The sequence below is a fragment of the Saccoglossus kowalevskii genome, chromosome 13 (genome assembly GCF_978046115.1).
Source record: "Saccoglossus kowalevskii chromosome 13, keSacKowa6.1, whole genome shotgun sequence".
NCBI lineage: Eukaryota > Metazoa > Hemichordata > Enteropneusta > Harrimaniidae > Saccoglossus > Saccoglossus kowalevskii.
The window spans coordinates 9327269-9342001 of NC_140653.1; the positions used below are offsets into that span (position 1 = coordinate 9327269).

General features: G+C 36.3%; 12 non-coding genes across 12 annotated transcripts; all 12 read left to right on the forward strand.

The window, feature by feature from the left end:
* Positions 1-968: 968 nt before the first annotated feature.
* TRNAL-UAG (transfer RNA leucine (anticodon UAG)) lies at positions 969-1050 on the forward strand. Its single transcript has one exon. It is a non-coding gene; the product is annotated as a tRNA-Leu (tRNA).
* An 856-nt stretch (positions 1051-1906) lies between these two features.
* TRNAL-UAG (transfer RNA leucine (anticodon UAG)) lies at positions 1907-1988 on the forward strand. Its single transcript has one exon. It is a non-coding gene; the product is annotated as a tRNA-Leu (tRNA).
* An 856-nt stretch (positions 1989-2844) lies between these two features.
* TRNAL-UAG (transfer RNA leucine (anticodon UAG)) lies at positions 2845-2926 on the forward strand. Its single transcript has one exon. It is a non-coding gene; the product is annotated as a tRNA-Leu (tRNA).
* An 858-nt stretch (positions 2927-3784) lies between these two features.
* Positions 3785-3866, forward strand: TRNAL-UAG (transfer RNA isoleucine (anticodon UAU)). The gene has a single exon. It is a non-coding gene; the product is annotated as a tRNA-Leu (tRNA).
* Positions 3867-4727: 861 nt separating this feature from the next.
* TRNAL-UAG (transfer RNA leucine (anticodon UAG)) lies at positions 4728-4808 on the forward strand. Its single transcript has one exon. It is a non-coding gene; the product is annotated as a tRNA-Leu (tRNA).
* Positions 4809-5667: 859 nt separating this feature from the next.
* Positions 5668-5749, forward strand: TRNAL-UAG (transfer RNA leucine (anticodon UAG)). Its single transcript has one exon. It is a non-coding gene; the product is annotated as a tRNA-Leu (tRNA).
* An 858-nt stretch (positions 5750-6607) lies between these two features.
* Positions 6608-6689, forward strand: TRNAL-UAG (transfer RNA leucine (anticodon UAG)). Its single transcript has one exon. It is a non-coding gene; the product is annotated as a tRNA-Leu (tRNA).
* A 3681-nt stretch (positions 6690-10370) lies between these two features.
* On the forward strand, positions 10371-10452 carry TRNAL-UAG (transfer RNA leucine (anticodon UAG)). Its single transcript has one exon. It is a non-coding gene; the product is annotated as a tRNA-Leu (tRNA).
* An 866-nt stretch (positions 10453-11318) lies between these two features.
* On the forward strand, positions 11319-11400 carry TRNAL-UAG (transfer RNA leucine (anticodon UAG)). The gene has a single exon. It is a non-coding gene; the product is annotated as a tRNA-Leu (tRNA).
* An 859-nt stretch (positions 11401-12259) lies between these two features.
* On the forward strand, positions 12260-12341 carry TRNAL-UAG (transfer RNA leucine (anticodon UAG)). The gene has a single exon. It is a non-coding gene; the product is annotated as a tRNA-Leu (tRNA).
* An 856-nt stretch (positions 12342-13197) lies between these two features.
* Positions 13198-13279, forward strand: TRNAL-UAG (transfer RNA leucine (anticodon UAG)). The gene has a single exon. It is a non-coding gene; the product is annotated as a tRNA-Leu (tRNA).
* An 856-nt stretch (positions 13280-14135) lies between these two features.
* TRNAL-UAG (transfer RNA leucine (anticodon UAG)) lies at positions 14136-14217 on the forward strand. The gene has a single exon. It is a non-coding gene; the product is annotated as a tRNA-Leu (tRNA).
* The last annotated feature ends 516 nt before the right edge of the window (positions 14218-14733 follow it).

Here is a 14733-nt window from a genome sequence, read left to right on the forward strand (position 1 = left end):
TTCCTGGGCAATGTCTGCTACGAAAATGTCAGGTAGCGTGGCCGAGCGGTCTAAGGCGCTGGTTTTAGGCACCAGTCATTTCGATGGCATGGGTTCTAATCCCACCGCTGCCAGAATGGCGATAATTTTACAAAATTTGCATTTATCTGAGCATAACTCTGTTCCGTTGTTTACTGATATGCACATGTCTCATTCGTACGTTGAATTCAACAAATATTCATTGTAAGTAACTGCGGAATGCACACCGTCTGATCGGTACAACTAAACGTGCCTCATGGATCTTTGTTTAATTTCAATATTCGCGAAAAGAGAGGTGAACTTGCACGAATTACAAAGAATAATAATTATACGATTTCATAGCTCGCGCGAGGCATCATTGTCACAAATAACGTTAACATATTTACACGATTCTCAAAAAATAAAAAATACAATTACAAGAACCCTCCCTCTCGTTTGCAAGCCTCAAACTACGTCATGTCTTTGAGCCAAATCTGGGCAGATAGGGTAGATTGGGATGCATCGCTTTGAAATATAAGAATATAGTTTTAAGATAATAATTGGAGTGTTTCATAGATTGAGGGTCATTTTGGTTTTATTTTTTGGTTTCTTGAGCCTTGCGTTTTCAGTCTGAACTGTCCACAGTCAGTATTTGTTAATCACAGGAAACCAACAAAACAGTTTGATGTGACATAACACATTATACCAATATATGACAAATTTAGTTTGTAAATAGGTATACAATGTTTACAAAATGTTGTGAAAGGGATGTATATTTTCTTATTTGGGCTTTTTGGAAAAGGGTTGGGAAACTGAAAGGGATAGAATTCTGAAATTACTGTTAGTTTGCGATCTATGAAATGTGTACGTTAGTACAGAATTTGGGTTTAAATACCACGAATAATAAATCTAGAATTTAATTTCAAAATAATTGGATTTGTTCCTGGGCAATGTCTGCTACGAAAATGTCAGGTAGCGTGGCCGAGCGGTCTAAGGCGCTGGTTTTAGGCACCAGTCATTTCGATGGCGTGGGTTCGAATCCCACCGCTGCTAGAATGACGATAATTTTACAAAATTTGCATTTATCTGAGCATAACTCTGTTCCGTTGTTTACTGATATGCACATGTCTCATTCGTACGTTGAATTCAACAAATATTCATTGCAAGTAACTGCGGAATGCACACCGTCTGGTCGCTACAACTAAACTTGCCTCGTGGATCTTTGTTTAATTTCAATATTCGCGGTAAAGAGAGGTGAGCTTGTACGATTCACAAGAAATAATAATTATACGATTTCATAGCTCGCGCGAGGCATCATTGTCACAAATAACGTTAACATATTTACACGATTCTCAAAAAATAAAAAATACAATTACAAGAACCCTCCCTCTCGTTTGCAAGCCTCAAACTACGTCATGTCTTTGAGCCAAATCTGGGCAGATAGGGTAGATTGGGGTGCATCTCTTTGAAATATAAGAATATAGTTTTAAGATAATAATTGGAGTGTTTCATAGATTGAGGGTCATTTTGGTTTTGTTTTTTGGTTTCTTGAGCCTTGCGTTTTCAGTCTGAACTCTCCACAGTCAGTATTTGTTAATCACAGGAAACCAACAAAACAGTTTGATGTGACATAACACATTATACCAATATATGACAAATTTAGTTTGTAAATAGGTATACAATGTTTACAAAATGTTGTGAAAGGGATGTATATTTTCTTATTTGGGCTTTTTGGAAAAGGGTTGGGAAACTGAAAGGGATAGAATTCTGAAGTTACTGTTAGTTTGTGATCTATGAAATGTGTACGTTAGTACAGAATTTGGGTTTAAATACCACGAATAATAAATCTAGAAATTAATTTCAAAATAACTGGATTTGTTCCTGGGCAATGTCTGCTACGAAAATGTCAGGTAGCGTGGCCGAGCGGTCTAAGGCGCTGGTTTTAGGCGCCAGTCATTTCGATGGCGTGGGTTCGAATCCCACCGCTGCCAGAATGACGATAATTTTACAAAATTTGCATTTATCTGAGCATAACTCTGTTCCGTTGTTTACTGATATGCACATGTCTCATTCGTACGTTGAATTCAACAAATATTCATTGCAAGTAACTGCGGAATGCACACCGTCTGGTCGCTACAACAAAACTTGCCTCGTGGATCTTTGTTTAATTTCAATATTCGCGGTAAAGAGAGGTGAGCTTGTACGATTCACAAGAAATAATAATTATACGATTTCATAGCTCGCGCGAGGCATCATTGTCCAAAATAACGTTAACATATTTACACGATTCTCAAAAAATAAAAAATACAATTACAAGAACCCTCCCTCTCGTTTGCAAGCCTCAAACTACGTCATGTCTTTGAGCCAAATCTGGGCAGATAGGGTAGATTGGGATGCATCTCTTTGAAATATAAGAATATAGTTTTAAGATAATAATTGGAGTGTTTCATAGATTGAGGGTCATTTTGGTTTTATTTTTTGGTTTCTTGAGCCTTGCGTTTTCAGTCTGAACTCTCCACAGTCAGTATTTGTTAATCACAGGAAACCAACAAAACAGTTTGATGTGACATAACACATTATACCAATATATGACAAATTTAGTTTGTAAATAGGTATACAATGTTTACAAAATGTTGTGAAAGGGATGTATATTTTCTTATTTGGGCTTTTTGGAAAAGGGTTGGGAAACTGAAAGGGATAGAATTCTGAAATTACTGTTAGTTTGTGATCTATGAAATGTGTACGTTAGCACAGAATTTGGGTTTAAGTACCACGAATAATAAATCTAGAAATTAATTTCAAAATAATTGGATTTGTTCCTGGGCAATGTCTGCTACGAAAATGTCAGGTAGCGTGGCCGAGCGGTCTAAGGCGCTGGTTTTAGGCACCAGTCATTTCGATGGCGTGGGTTCGAATCCCACCGCTGCCAGAATGACGATAATTTTACAAAATTTGCATTTATCTGAGCATAACTCTGTTCCGTTGTTTACTGATATGCACATGTCTCATTCGTACGTTGAATTCAACAAATATTCATTGCAAGTAACTGCGGAATGCACACCGTCTGATCGGTACAACTAAACGTGCCTCATGGATCTTTGTTTAATTTCAATATTCGCGAAAAGAGAGGTGAACTTGCACGAATTACAAAGAATAATAATTATACGATTTCATAGCTCGCGCGAGGCATCATTGTCACAAATAACGTTAACATATTTACACTATTCTCAAAAATAAAAAATACAATTACAAGAACCCCCTTTCGCGTTTGCAATCCTCAAACTACGTCATGTGGTTGAGCCAAATCTGGGCAGATAGGGTAGATTGGTGTGCATCTCTTTGAAATATAGGAATATAGTGTTAAGATAATAATTGGAGTGTTTCATAGATTGAGGGTCATTTTGGTTTGTTTTTTGGTTTCTTGAGCTGTTCGTTTTCAGTCTGAACTCTCTACAGTCAGTATTTGCTAATGAAAGGAAACCAAAAAAAAAAAACAGTTTGATGTGACATAACACATTATACCAATATATGACAAATTTAGTTTGTAAATAGGTATACATTTTTTATAAAATGTTGTGAAAGGGATGTATATTTTCTTATTTGAGCTTTTTGGAATAGGGTTGGGAAACTGAAAGGGATAGAATTCTGAAGTTACTGTTAGTTTGTGATCTATGAAATGTGTACGTTAGTACTGAATTTGGGTTTAAATACCACGAATAATGAATCTAGAAATTAATTTCAAAATAATTGTATTTGTTCCTGGGCAATGTCTGCTACCAAAATGTCAGGTAGCGTGGCCGAGCGGTCTAAGGCGCTGGTTTTAGGCACCAGTCATTTCGATGGCGTGGGTTCGAATCCCACCGCTGCCAGATTGACGATAATTTTACAAAATTTGCATTTATCTGAGCATAACTCTGTTCCGTTGTTTACTGATATGCACATGTCTCATTCGTACGTTGAATTCAACAAATATTCATTGCAAGTAACTGCGGAATGCACACCGTCTGATCGGTACAACTAAACTTGCCTCGTGGATCTTTGTTTAATTTCAATATTCGCGGTAAAGAGAGGTGAGCTTGTACGATTCACAAGAAATAATAATTATACGATTTCATAGCTCGCGCGAGGCATCATTGTCACAAATAACGTTAACATATTTGCACGATACTGAAAAATAAAAAATACAATTACAAGAACCCCCTTTCTCGTTTGCAATCCTCAAACTACGTCATGTGGTTGAGCCAAATCTGGGCAGATAGGGTAGATTGGTGTGCATCTCTTTGAAATATAGAAAAATAGTGTTAAGATAATAATTGGAGTGTTTCATAGATTGGGGGTCATTTTGGTTTTGTTTTTTGGTTCCTTGAGCTGTTCGTTTTCAGTCTGAACTCTCTACAGTCAGTATTTGCTAATGAAAGGAAACCAAAAAAAAAAAAACAGTTTGATGTGACATAACACATTATACCAATATATGACAAATTTAGTTTGTAAATAGGTATACATTTTTGATAAAATTTTGTGAAAGAGATGTATACTTTCTTATTTGAGCTTTTTGGAAAAGGGTTGGGAAACTGAAAGGGATAGAATTCTGAAGTTACTGTTAGTTTGTGATCTATGAAATGTGTACGTTAGTACAGAATTTGGGTTTAAATACCACGAATAATAAATCTAGAAATTAATTTCAAAATAATTGGATTTGTTCCTGGGCAATGTCTGCTACGAAAATGTCAGGTAGCGTGGCCGAGCGGTCTAAGGCGCTGGTTTTAGGCACCATCATTTCGATGGCGTGGGTTCGAATCCCACCGCTGCCAGAATGACGATAATTTTACAAAATTTGCATTTATCTGAGCATAACTCTGTTCCGTTGTTTACTGATATGCACATGTCTCATTCGTACGTTGAATTCAACAAATATTCATTGCAAGTAACTGCGGAATGCACACCGTCTGGTCGCTACAACTAAACTTGCCTCGTGGATCTTTGTTTAATTTCAATATTCGCGGTAAAGAGAGGTGAACTTGCACGAATTACAAAGAATAATAATTATACGATTTCATAGCTCGCGCGAGGCATCATTGTCACAAATAACGTTAACATATTTACACTATTCTCAAAAATAAAAAAATACAATGACAAGAACCCCCTTTCGCGTTTGCAATCCTCAAACTACGTCATGTGGTTGAGCCAAATCTGGGCAGATAGGGTAGATTGGTGTGCATCTCTTTGAAATACAGGAATATAGTGTTAAGATAATAATTGGAGTGTTTCATAGATTGGGGGTCATTTTGGTTTTGTTTTTTGGTTTCTTGAGCTGTTCGTTTTCAGTCTGAACTCTCTACAGTCAGTATTTGCTAATGAAAGGAAACCAAAAAAAAAACAGTTTGATGTGACATAACACATTATACCAATATATGACAAATTTAGTTTGTAAATAGGTATACATTTTTTATAAAATTTTGTGAAAGGGATGTATACTTTCTTATTTGAGCTTTTTGGAAAAGGGTTGGGAAACTGAAAGGGATAGAATTCTGAAGTTACTGTTAGTTTGTGATCTATGAAATGTGTACGTTAGTACAGAATTTGGGTTTAAATACCACGAATAATAAATCTAGAAATTAATTTCAAAATAATTGGATTTGTTCCTGGGCAATGTCTGCTACGAAAACGTCAGGTAGCGTGGCCGAACGGTCTAAGGCGCTGGTTTTAGGCACCAGTCATTTCGATGGCGTGGGTTCGAATCCCATCGCTGCCAGATAGACGATAATTTTACAAAATTTGCATTTATCTGAGCATAAACCTGTTCCGTTGTTTACTGATATGCACATGTCTCATTCGTACGTTGAATTCAACAAATATTCATTGCAAGTAACTGCGGAATGCACACCGTCTGATCGGTACAACTAAACGTGCCTCGTGGATCTTTGTTTAATTTCAATATTCGCGAAAAGAGAGGTGAACTTGCACGATTCACAAGAAATAATAATAATACGATTTCATAGCTCGCGCGAGGCATCATTGTCACAAATAACGTTAACATATTTACACGATTCTCAAAAATAAAAAATACAATTACAAGAACCTCCTTTCTCGTTTGCAATCCTCAAACTACGTCATGTGGTTGAGCCAAATCTGGGCAGATAGGGTAGATTGGTGTGCATCTCTTTGAAATATAGGAATATAGTGTTAAGATAATAATTGGAGGGTTTCATAGATTGGGGGTCATTTTGGTTTTGTTTTTTGGTTTCTTGAGCTGTTCGTTTTCAGTCTGAACTCTCTACAGTCAGTATTTGCTAATGAAAGGAAACCAAAAAAAAAAACAGTTTGATGTGACATAACACATTATACCAATATATGACAAATTTAGTTTGTAAATAGGTATACATTTTTTATAAAATTTTGTGAAAGGGATGTATACTTTCTTATTTGAGCTTTTTGGAAAAGGGTTGGGAAACTGAAAGGGATAGAATTCTGAAGTTACTGTTAGTTTGTGATCTATGAAATGTGTACGTTAGTACAGAATTTGGGTTTAAATACCACGAATAATAAATCTAGAAATTAATTTCAAAATAATTGGATTTGTTCCTGGGCAATGTCTGCTACGAAAACGTCAGGTAGCGTGGCCGAACGGTCTAAGGCGCTGGTTTTAGGCACCAGTCATTTCGATGGCGTGGGTTCGAATCCCATCGCTGCCAGATAGACGATAATTTTACAAAATTTGCATTTATCTGAGCATAAACCTGTTCCGTTGTTTACTGATATGCACATGTCTCATTCGTACGTTGAATTCAACAAATATTCATTGCAAGTAACTGCGGAATGCACACCGTCTGATCGGTACAACTAAACGTGCCTCGTGGATCTTTGTTTAATTTCAATATTCGCGAAAAGAGAGGTGAACTTGCACGATTCACAAGAAATAATAATAATACGATTTCATAGCTCGCGCGAGGCATCATTGTCACAAATAACGTTAACATATTTACACGATTCTCAAAAATAAAAAATACAATTACAAGAACCTCCTTTCTCGTTTGCAATCCTCAAACTACGTCATGTGGTTGAGCCAAATCTGGGCAGATAGGGTAGATTGGTGTGCATCTCTTTGAAATATAAGAATATAGTGTTAAGATAATAATTGGAGTGTTTCATAGATTGAGGGTCATTTTGGTTTTGTTTTTTGGTTTCTTGAGCTGTTCGTTTTCAGTCTGAACTCTCTACAGTCAGTATTTGCTAATGAAAGGAAACCAAAAAAAAAAAAAAAACAGTTTGATGTGACATAACACATTATACCAATATATGACAAATTTAGTTTGTAAATAGGTATACATTTTTGATAAAATTTTGTGAAAGAGATGTATACTTTCTTATTTGAGCTTTTTGGAAAATGGTTGGGAAACTGAAAGGGATAGAATTCTGAAATTACTGTTAGTTTGTGATCTATGAAATGTGTACGTTAGTACAGAATTTGGGTTTAAATACCACGAATAATAAATCTAGAAATTAATTTCAAAATAATTGGATTTGTTCCTGGGCAATGTCTCCTACGAAAATGTCAGGTAGCGTGGCCGAGCGTTCTATGGCGCTGGTTTTAGGCACCAGTCATTTCGATGGCGTGGGTTCGAATCCCAACGCTGCCAGATAGACGATAATTTTACAAAATTTGCATTTATCTGAGCATAAACCTGTTCCGTTGTTTACTGATATGCACATGTCTCATTCGTACGTTGAATTCAACAAATATTCATTGCAAGTAACTGCGGAATGCACACCGTCTGATCGGTACAACTAAACTTGCCTCGTGGATCTTTGTTTAATTTCAATATTCACGGTAAAGAGAGGTGAGCTTGTACGATTCACAAGAAATAATAATTATACGATTTCATAGCTCGTGCGGGGCATCATTGTTACAAATAACATTAACATATTTACACGATTCTCAAAAAATAAAAAATACAATTACAAGAACCCTCCCTCTCGTTTGCAAGCCTCAAACTACGTCATGTCGTTGAGCCAAATCTGGGCAGATAGGGTAGATTGGGGTGCATCTCTTTGAAATATAGGAATATAGTTTTAAGATAATAATTGGAGTGTTTCATAGATTGAGGGTCATTTTGGGTTTGTTTTTTTGGTTTCTTGAGCCTTGCGTTTTCAGTCTGAACTCTCCACAGTCAGTATTTGTTAATCAAAGGAAACCAACAAAACAGTTTGATGTGACATAACACATTATACCAATATATGACAAATTTAGTTTATAAATAGGTATACAATGTTTACAAAATGTTGTGAAAGGGATGTATATTTCCTTATTTGAGCTTTTTGGAAAAGGGTTGGGAAACTGAAAGGGATAGAAGTCTGAAGTTACTGTTAGTTTGTGATCTATGAAATGTGTACGTTAGTACAGAATTTGGGTTTAAATACCACGAATAATAAATCTAGAAATTAATTTCAAAATAATTGGATTTGTTCCTGGGCAATGTCTGCTACGAAAATGTCAGGTAGCGTGGCCGAGCAGTCTAAGGCGCTGGTTTTAGGCACCAGCCATTTCGATGGCGTGCGTTCGAATCCCACCGCTGCCAGATTGACGATAATTTTACAAAATTTGCATTTATCTGAGCATAACTCTGTTCCGTTGTTTACTGATATGCACATGGCTCATTAGTACGTTGAATTCAACAAATATTCATTGCAAGTAACTGCGGAATGCACACCGTCTGATCGGTACAACTAAACTTGCCTCGTGGATCTTTGTTTAATTTCAATATTCGCGAAAAGAGAGGTGAACTTGCACGATTCACAAGAAATAATAATTATACGATTTCATAGCTCGCGCGAGGCATCATTGTCACAAATAACGTTAACATATTTACACGATTCTCAAAAAATAAAAAATACAATTATAAGAACCCTCCCTCTCGTTTGCAAGCTTCAAACTACGTCATGTCGTTGAGCCAAATGTGGGCAGATAGGGTAGTTTGGGGTGCATCTCTTTGAAATATAGGAATATAGTTTTAAGATAATAATTGGAGTGTTTCATAGATTGAGGGTCATATTGGTTTTGTTTTTTGGTTTCTTGAGCCTTGCGTTCTCAGTCTGAACTCTCCACAGTCAGTATTTGTTAATCAAAGGAAACCAACAAAACAGTTTGATGTGACATAACACATTATACCAATATATGACAAATTTAGTTTGTAAATAGGTATACAATGTTTACAAAATGTTGTGAAAGGGATGTATACTTTCTTATTTGGGTTTTTTGGAAAAGGGTTGGGAAACTGAAAGGGATAGAATTCTGAAGTTACTGTTAGTTTGTGATCTATGAAATGTGTACATTAGTACAGAATTTGGGTTTAAATACCACGAATAATAAATCTAGAAATTAATTTCAAAATAATTGGATTTGTTCCTGGGCAATGTCTGCTACGAAAATGTCAGGTAGCGTGGCCGAGCAGTCTAAGGCGCTGGTTTTAGGCACCAGTCATTTCGATGGCGTGCGTTCGAATCCCACCGCTGCCAGATTGACGATAATTTTACAAAATTTGCATTTATCTGAGCATAAACCTGTTCCGTTGTTTACTGATATGCACATGTCTCATTCGTACGTTGAATTCAACAAATATTCATTGCAAGTAACTGCGGAATGCACACCGTCTGGTCGCTACAACTAAACATGCCTCGTGGATCTTTGTTTAATTTCAATATTCGCGGTAAAGAAAGGTGAGCTTGTACGATTCACAAGAAAAAATAATTATACGATTTCATAGCTCGCGCGAGGCAACATTGTTACAAATAACGTTAACATATTTACACGATTCTCAAAAAATAAAAAATACAATTACAAGAACCCTCCCTCTCGTTTGCAAGCCTCAAACTACGTCATGTCGTTGAGCCAAATCTGGGCAGATAGGGTAGATTGGGGTGCATCTCTTTGAAATATAAGAATATAGTGTTAAGATAATAATTGGAGTGTTTCATAGATTGAGGGTCATTTTGGTTTGTTTTTTTTGGTTTCTTGAGCCTTGCGTTTTCAGTCTGAACTCTCTACAGTCAGTATTTGCTAATGAAAGGAAACCAAAAAAAAACCAGTTTGATGTGACATAACACATTATACCAATATATGACAAATTTAGTTTGTAAATAGGTATACATTTTTTATAAAATTTTGTGAAAGGGATGTATACTTTCTTATTTGAGCTTTTAGGAAAAGGGTTGGGAAACTAAAAGGAATAGAACTCTGAAGTTACTGTTAGTTTGTGATCTATGAAATGTGTACGTTAGTACAGAATTTGGGTTTAAATACCACGAATAATAAATCTAGAAATTAATTTCAAAATAATTGGATTTGTTCCTGGGCAATGTCTGCTACGAAAATGACAGGTAGCGTGGCCGAGCGGTCTAAGGCGCTGGTTTTAGGCACCAGTCATTTCGATGGCGTGGGTTCGAATCCCACCGCTGCCAGACTGACGATAATTTTACGAAATTTGAATTTATCTGAGCATAACTCTGTTCCGTTGTTAACTGATATGCACATGGCTCATTAGTACGTTGAATTCAACAAATATTCATTGCAAGTAACTGCGGAATGCACACCGTCTGATCGGTACAACCAAACTTGCCTCGTGGATCTTTGTTTAATTTCAATATTCGCGGTAAAGAGAGGTGAGCTTGTACGATTCACAAGAAATAATAATTATACGATTTCATAGCTCGCGCGAGGCATCATTGCCACAAATAACGTTAACATATTTACACGATTCTCAAAAAATAAAAAATACAATTACAAGAACCCTCCCTCTCGTTTGCAAGCCTCAAACTACGTCATGTCGTTGAGCCAAATCTGGGCAGATAGGGTAGATTGGGGTGCATCTCTTTGAAATATAGGAATATAGTTTTAAGATAATAATTGGAGTGTTTCATAGATTGAGGGTCATTTTGGTTTTGTTTTTTGGTTTCTTGAGCCTTGCGTTTTCAGTCTGAACTCTCTACAGTCAGTATTTGCTAATGAAAGGAAACCCCCCCCCCCAAAAAAAACAGTTTGATGTGACATAACACATTATACCAATATATGACAAATTTAGTTTGTAAATAGGTATACATTTTTTATAAAATTTTGTGAAAGGGATGTATACTTTCTTATTTGAGCTTTTTGGAAAAGGGTTGGGAAACTGAAAGGGATAGAATTCTGAAGTTACTGTTAGTTTGTGATCTATGAAATGTGTACGTTAGTACAGAATTTGGGTTTAAATACCACGAATAATAAATCTAGAAATTAATTTCAAAATAATTGGATTTGTTCCTGGGCAATGTCTGCTACGAAAATGTCAGGTAGCGTGGCCGAGCGGTCTAAGGCGCTGGTTTTAGGCACCAGTAATTTCGATGGCGTGGGTTCGAATCCCACCGCTGCCAGATTGACGATAATTTTACAAAATTTGCATTTATCTGAGCATAACTCTGTTCCGTTGCTTACTGATATGCACATGTCTCATTCGTACGTTGAATTCAACAAATATTCATTGCAAGTAACTGCGGAATGCACACCGTCTGATCGGTACAACTAAACTTGCCTCGTGGATCTTTGTTTAATTTCAATATTCGCGGTAAAGAGAGGTGAGCTTGTACGATTCACAATAAATAATAATTATATGATTTCATAGCTCGCGCGAGGCATCATTGTCACAAATAACGTTAACATATTTACACTATTCTCAAAAATAAAATATACAATTACAAGAACCCCCTTTCGCGTTTGCAATCCTCAAACTACGTCATGTGGTTGAGCCAAATCTGGGCAGATAGGGTAGATTGGTGTGCATCTCTTTGAAATATAGGAATATAGTGTTAAGATAATAATTGGAGTGTTTCATAGATTGAGGGTCATTTTGGTTTTGTTTTTTGGTTTCTTGAGCTGTTCGTTTTCAGTCTGAACTCTCTACAGTCAGTATTTGCTAATGAAAGGAAACCAAACAAAAAAACAGTTTGATGTGACATAACACATTATACCAATATATGACAAATTTAGTTTGTAAATAGGTATACATTTTTTATAAAATTTTGTGAAAGAGATGTATACTTTCTTATTTGAGCTTTTTGGAAAAGGGTTGGGAAACTGAAAGGAATAGAATTCTGAAATTACTGTTAGTTTGTGACCTATGAAATGTGTACGTTAGTACAGAATTTGGGTTTAAATACCACGAATAATAAATCTAGAAATTAATTTCAAAATAATTGGATTTGTTCATGGGCAATGTCTGCTACGAAAATGTCAGGTAGCGTGGCCGAGCGGTCTAAGGCGCTGGTTTTAGGCACCAGTCATTTCGATGGCGTGGGTTAGAATCCCACCGCTGCCAGATTGACGATAATTTTACAAAATTTGCATTTATGTGAGCATAACACTGTTCCGTTGTTTACTGATATGCACATGTCTCATTCGTACGTTGAATTCAACAAATATTCATTGTAAGTAACTGCGGAATGCACACCGTCTGATCGGTACAACTAAACTTGCCTCGTGGATCTTTGTTTAATTTCAATATTCACGGTAAAGAGAGGTGAGCTTGTACGATTCACAAGAAATAATAATTATACGATTTCATAGCTCGTGCGGGGCTTCATTGTTACAAATAACGTTAACATATTTACACGATTCTCAAAAAATAAAAAATACAAATACAAGAACCCTCCCTCTCGTTTGCAAGCCTCAAACTACGTCATGTCGTTGAGCCAAATCTGGGCAGATAGGGTAGATTGGGGTGCATCTCTTTGAAATATAGGAATATAGTGTTAAGATAATAATTGGAGTGTTTCATAGATTGAGGGTCATTTTGGTTTTGTTTTTTGGTTTCTTGAGCCTTGCGTTTTCAGTCTGAACTCTCTACAGTCAGTATTTGTTAATCAAAGGAAACCAACAAAACAGTTTGATGTGACATAACACATTATACCAATATATGACAAATTTAGTTTGTAAATAGGTATACATTTTTTATAAAATTTTGTGAAAGGGATGTATACTTTCTTATTTGAGCTTTTTGGAAAAGGGTTGGGAAACTGAAAGGGATAGAATTCTGAAGTTACTGTTAGTTTGTGATCTATGAAATGTGTACGTTAGTACAGAATTTGGGTTTAAATACCACGAATAATAAATCTAGAAATTAATTTCAAAATAATTGGATTTGTTCCTGGGCAATGTCTGCTATGAAAATGACAGGTAGCGTGGCCGAGCGGTCTAAGGCGCTGGTTTTAGGCACCTGTCATTTCGATGGCGTGGGTTCGAATCCCACCGCTGCCAGACTGACGATAATTTTACGAAATTTGAATTTATCTGAGCATAACTCTGTTCCGTTGTTAACTGATATGCACATGGCTCATTAGTACGTTGAATTCAACAAATATTCATTGCAAGTAACTGCGGAATGCACACCGTCTGATCGGTACAACCAAACTTGCCTCGTGGATCTTTGTTTAATTTCAATATTCGCGGTAAAGAGAGGTGAGCTTGTACGATTCACAAGAAATAATAATTATACGATTTCATAGCTCGCGCGAGGCATCATTGCCACAAATAACGTTAACATATTTACACGATTCTCAACAAATAAAAAATACAATTACAAGAACCCTCCCTCTCGTTTGCAAGCCTCAAACTACGTCATGTCGTTGAGCCAAATCTGGGCAGATAGGGTAGTTTGGGGTGCATCTCTTTGAAATATAGGAATATAGTTTTAAGATAATAATTGGAGTGTTTCATAGATTGAGGGTCATATTGGTTTTGTTTTTTGGTTTCTTGAGCCTTGCGTTCTCAGTCTGAACTCTCCACAGTCAGTATTTGTTAATCAAAGGAAACCAACAAAACATTTTGATGTGACATAACACATTATACCAATATATGACAAATTAAGTTTGTAAATAGGTATACAATGTTTACAAAATGTTGTGAAAGGGATGTATACTTTCTTATTTGGGTTTTTTGGAAAAGGGTTGGGAAACTGAAAGGGATAGAATTCTGAAGTTACTGTTAGTTTGTGATCTATGAAATGCGTACATTAGTACAGAATTTGGGTTTAAATACCACGAATAATGAATCTAGAAATTAATTTCAAAGTAATTGTATTTGTTCCTGGGCAATGTCTGCTACGAAAATGTCAGGTAGCGTGGCCGAGCGGTCTAAGGCGCTGGTTTTAGGCACCAGTCATTTCGATGGCGTGGGTTCGAATCCCACCGCTGCCAGATAGATGATAATTTTACGAAATTTGCATTTATCTGAGCATAACTCTGTTCCGTTGTTTACTGATATGCACATGTCTCATTCGTACGTTGAATTCAACAAATATTCATTGCAAGTAACTGCGGAATGCACACCGTCTGATCGGTACAACTAAACTTGCCTCATGGATCTTTCTTTAATTTCAATATTCGCGAAAAGAGAGGTGAACTTGCACGATTCACAAGAAATAATAATAATACGATTTCATAGCTCGCGCGAGGCATCATTGTCACAAATAACGTTAACATATTTACACTATTCTCAAAAATAAAAAATACAATTACAAGAACCCTCCCTCTCGTTTGCAAGCCTCAAACTACGTCATGTTGTTGAGCCAAATCTGGGCAGATAGGGTAGATTGGTGTGCATCTCTTTGAAATATAGGAAAATAGTGTTAAGATAATAATTGGAGTGTTTCATAGATTGGGGGTCATTTTGGTTTTGTTTTTTGTTTTTTGGTTTCTTGAGCCTTGCGTTTT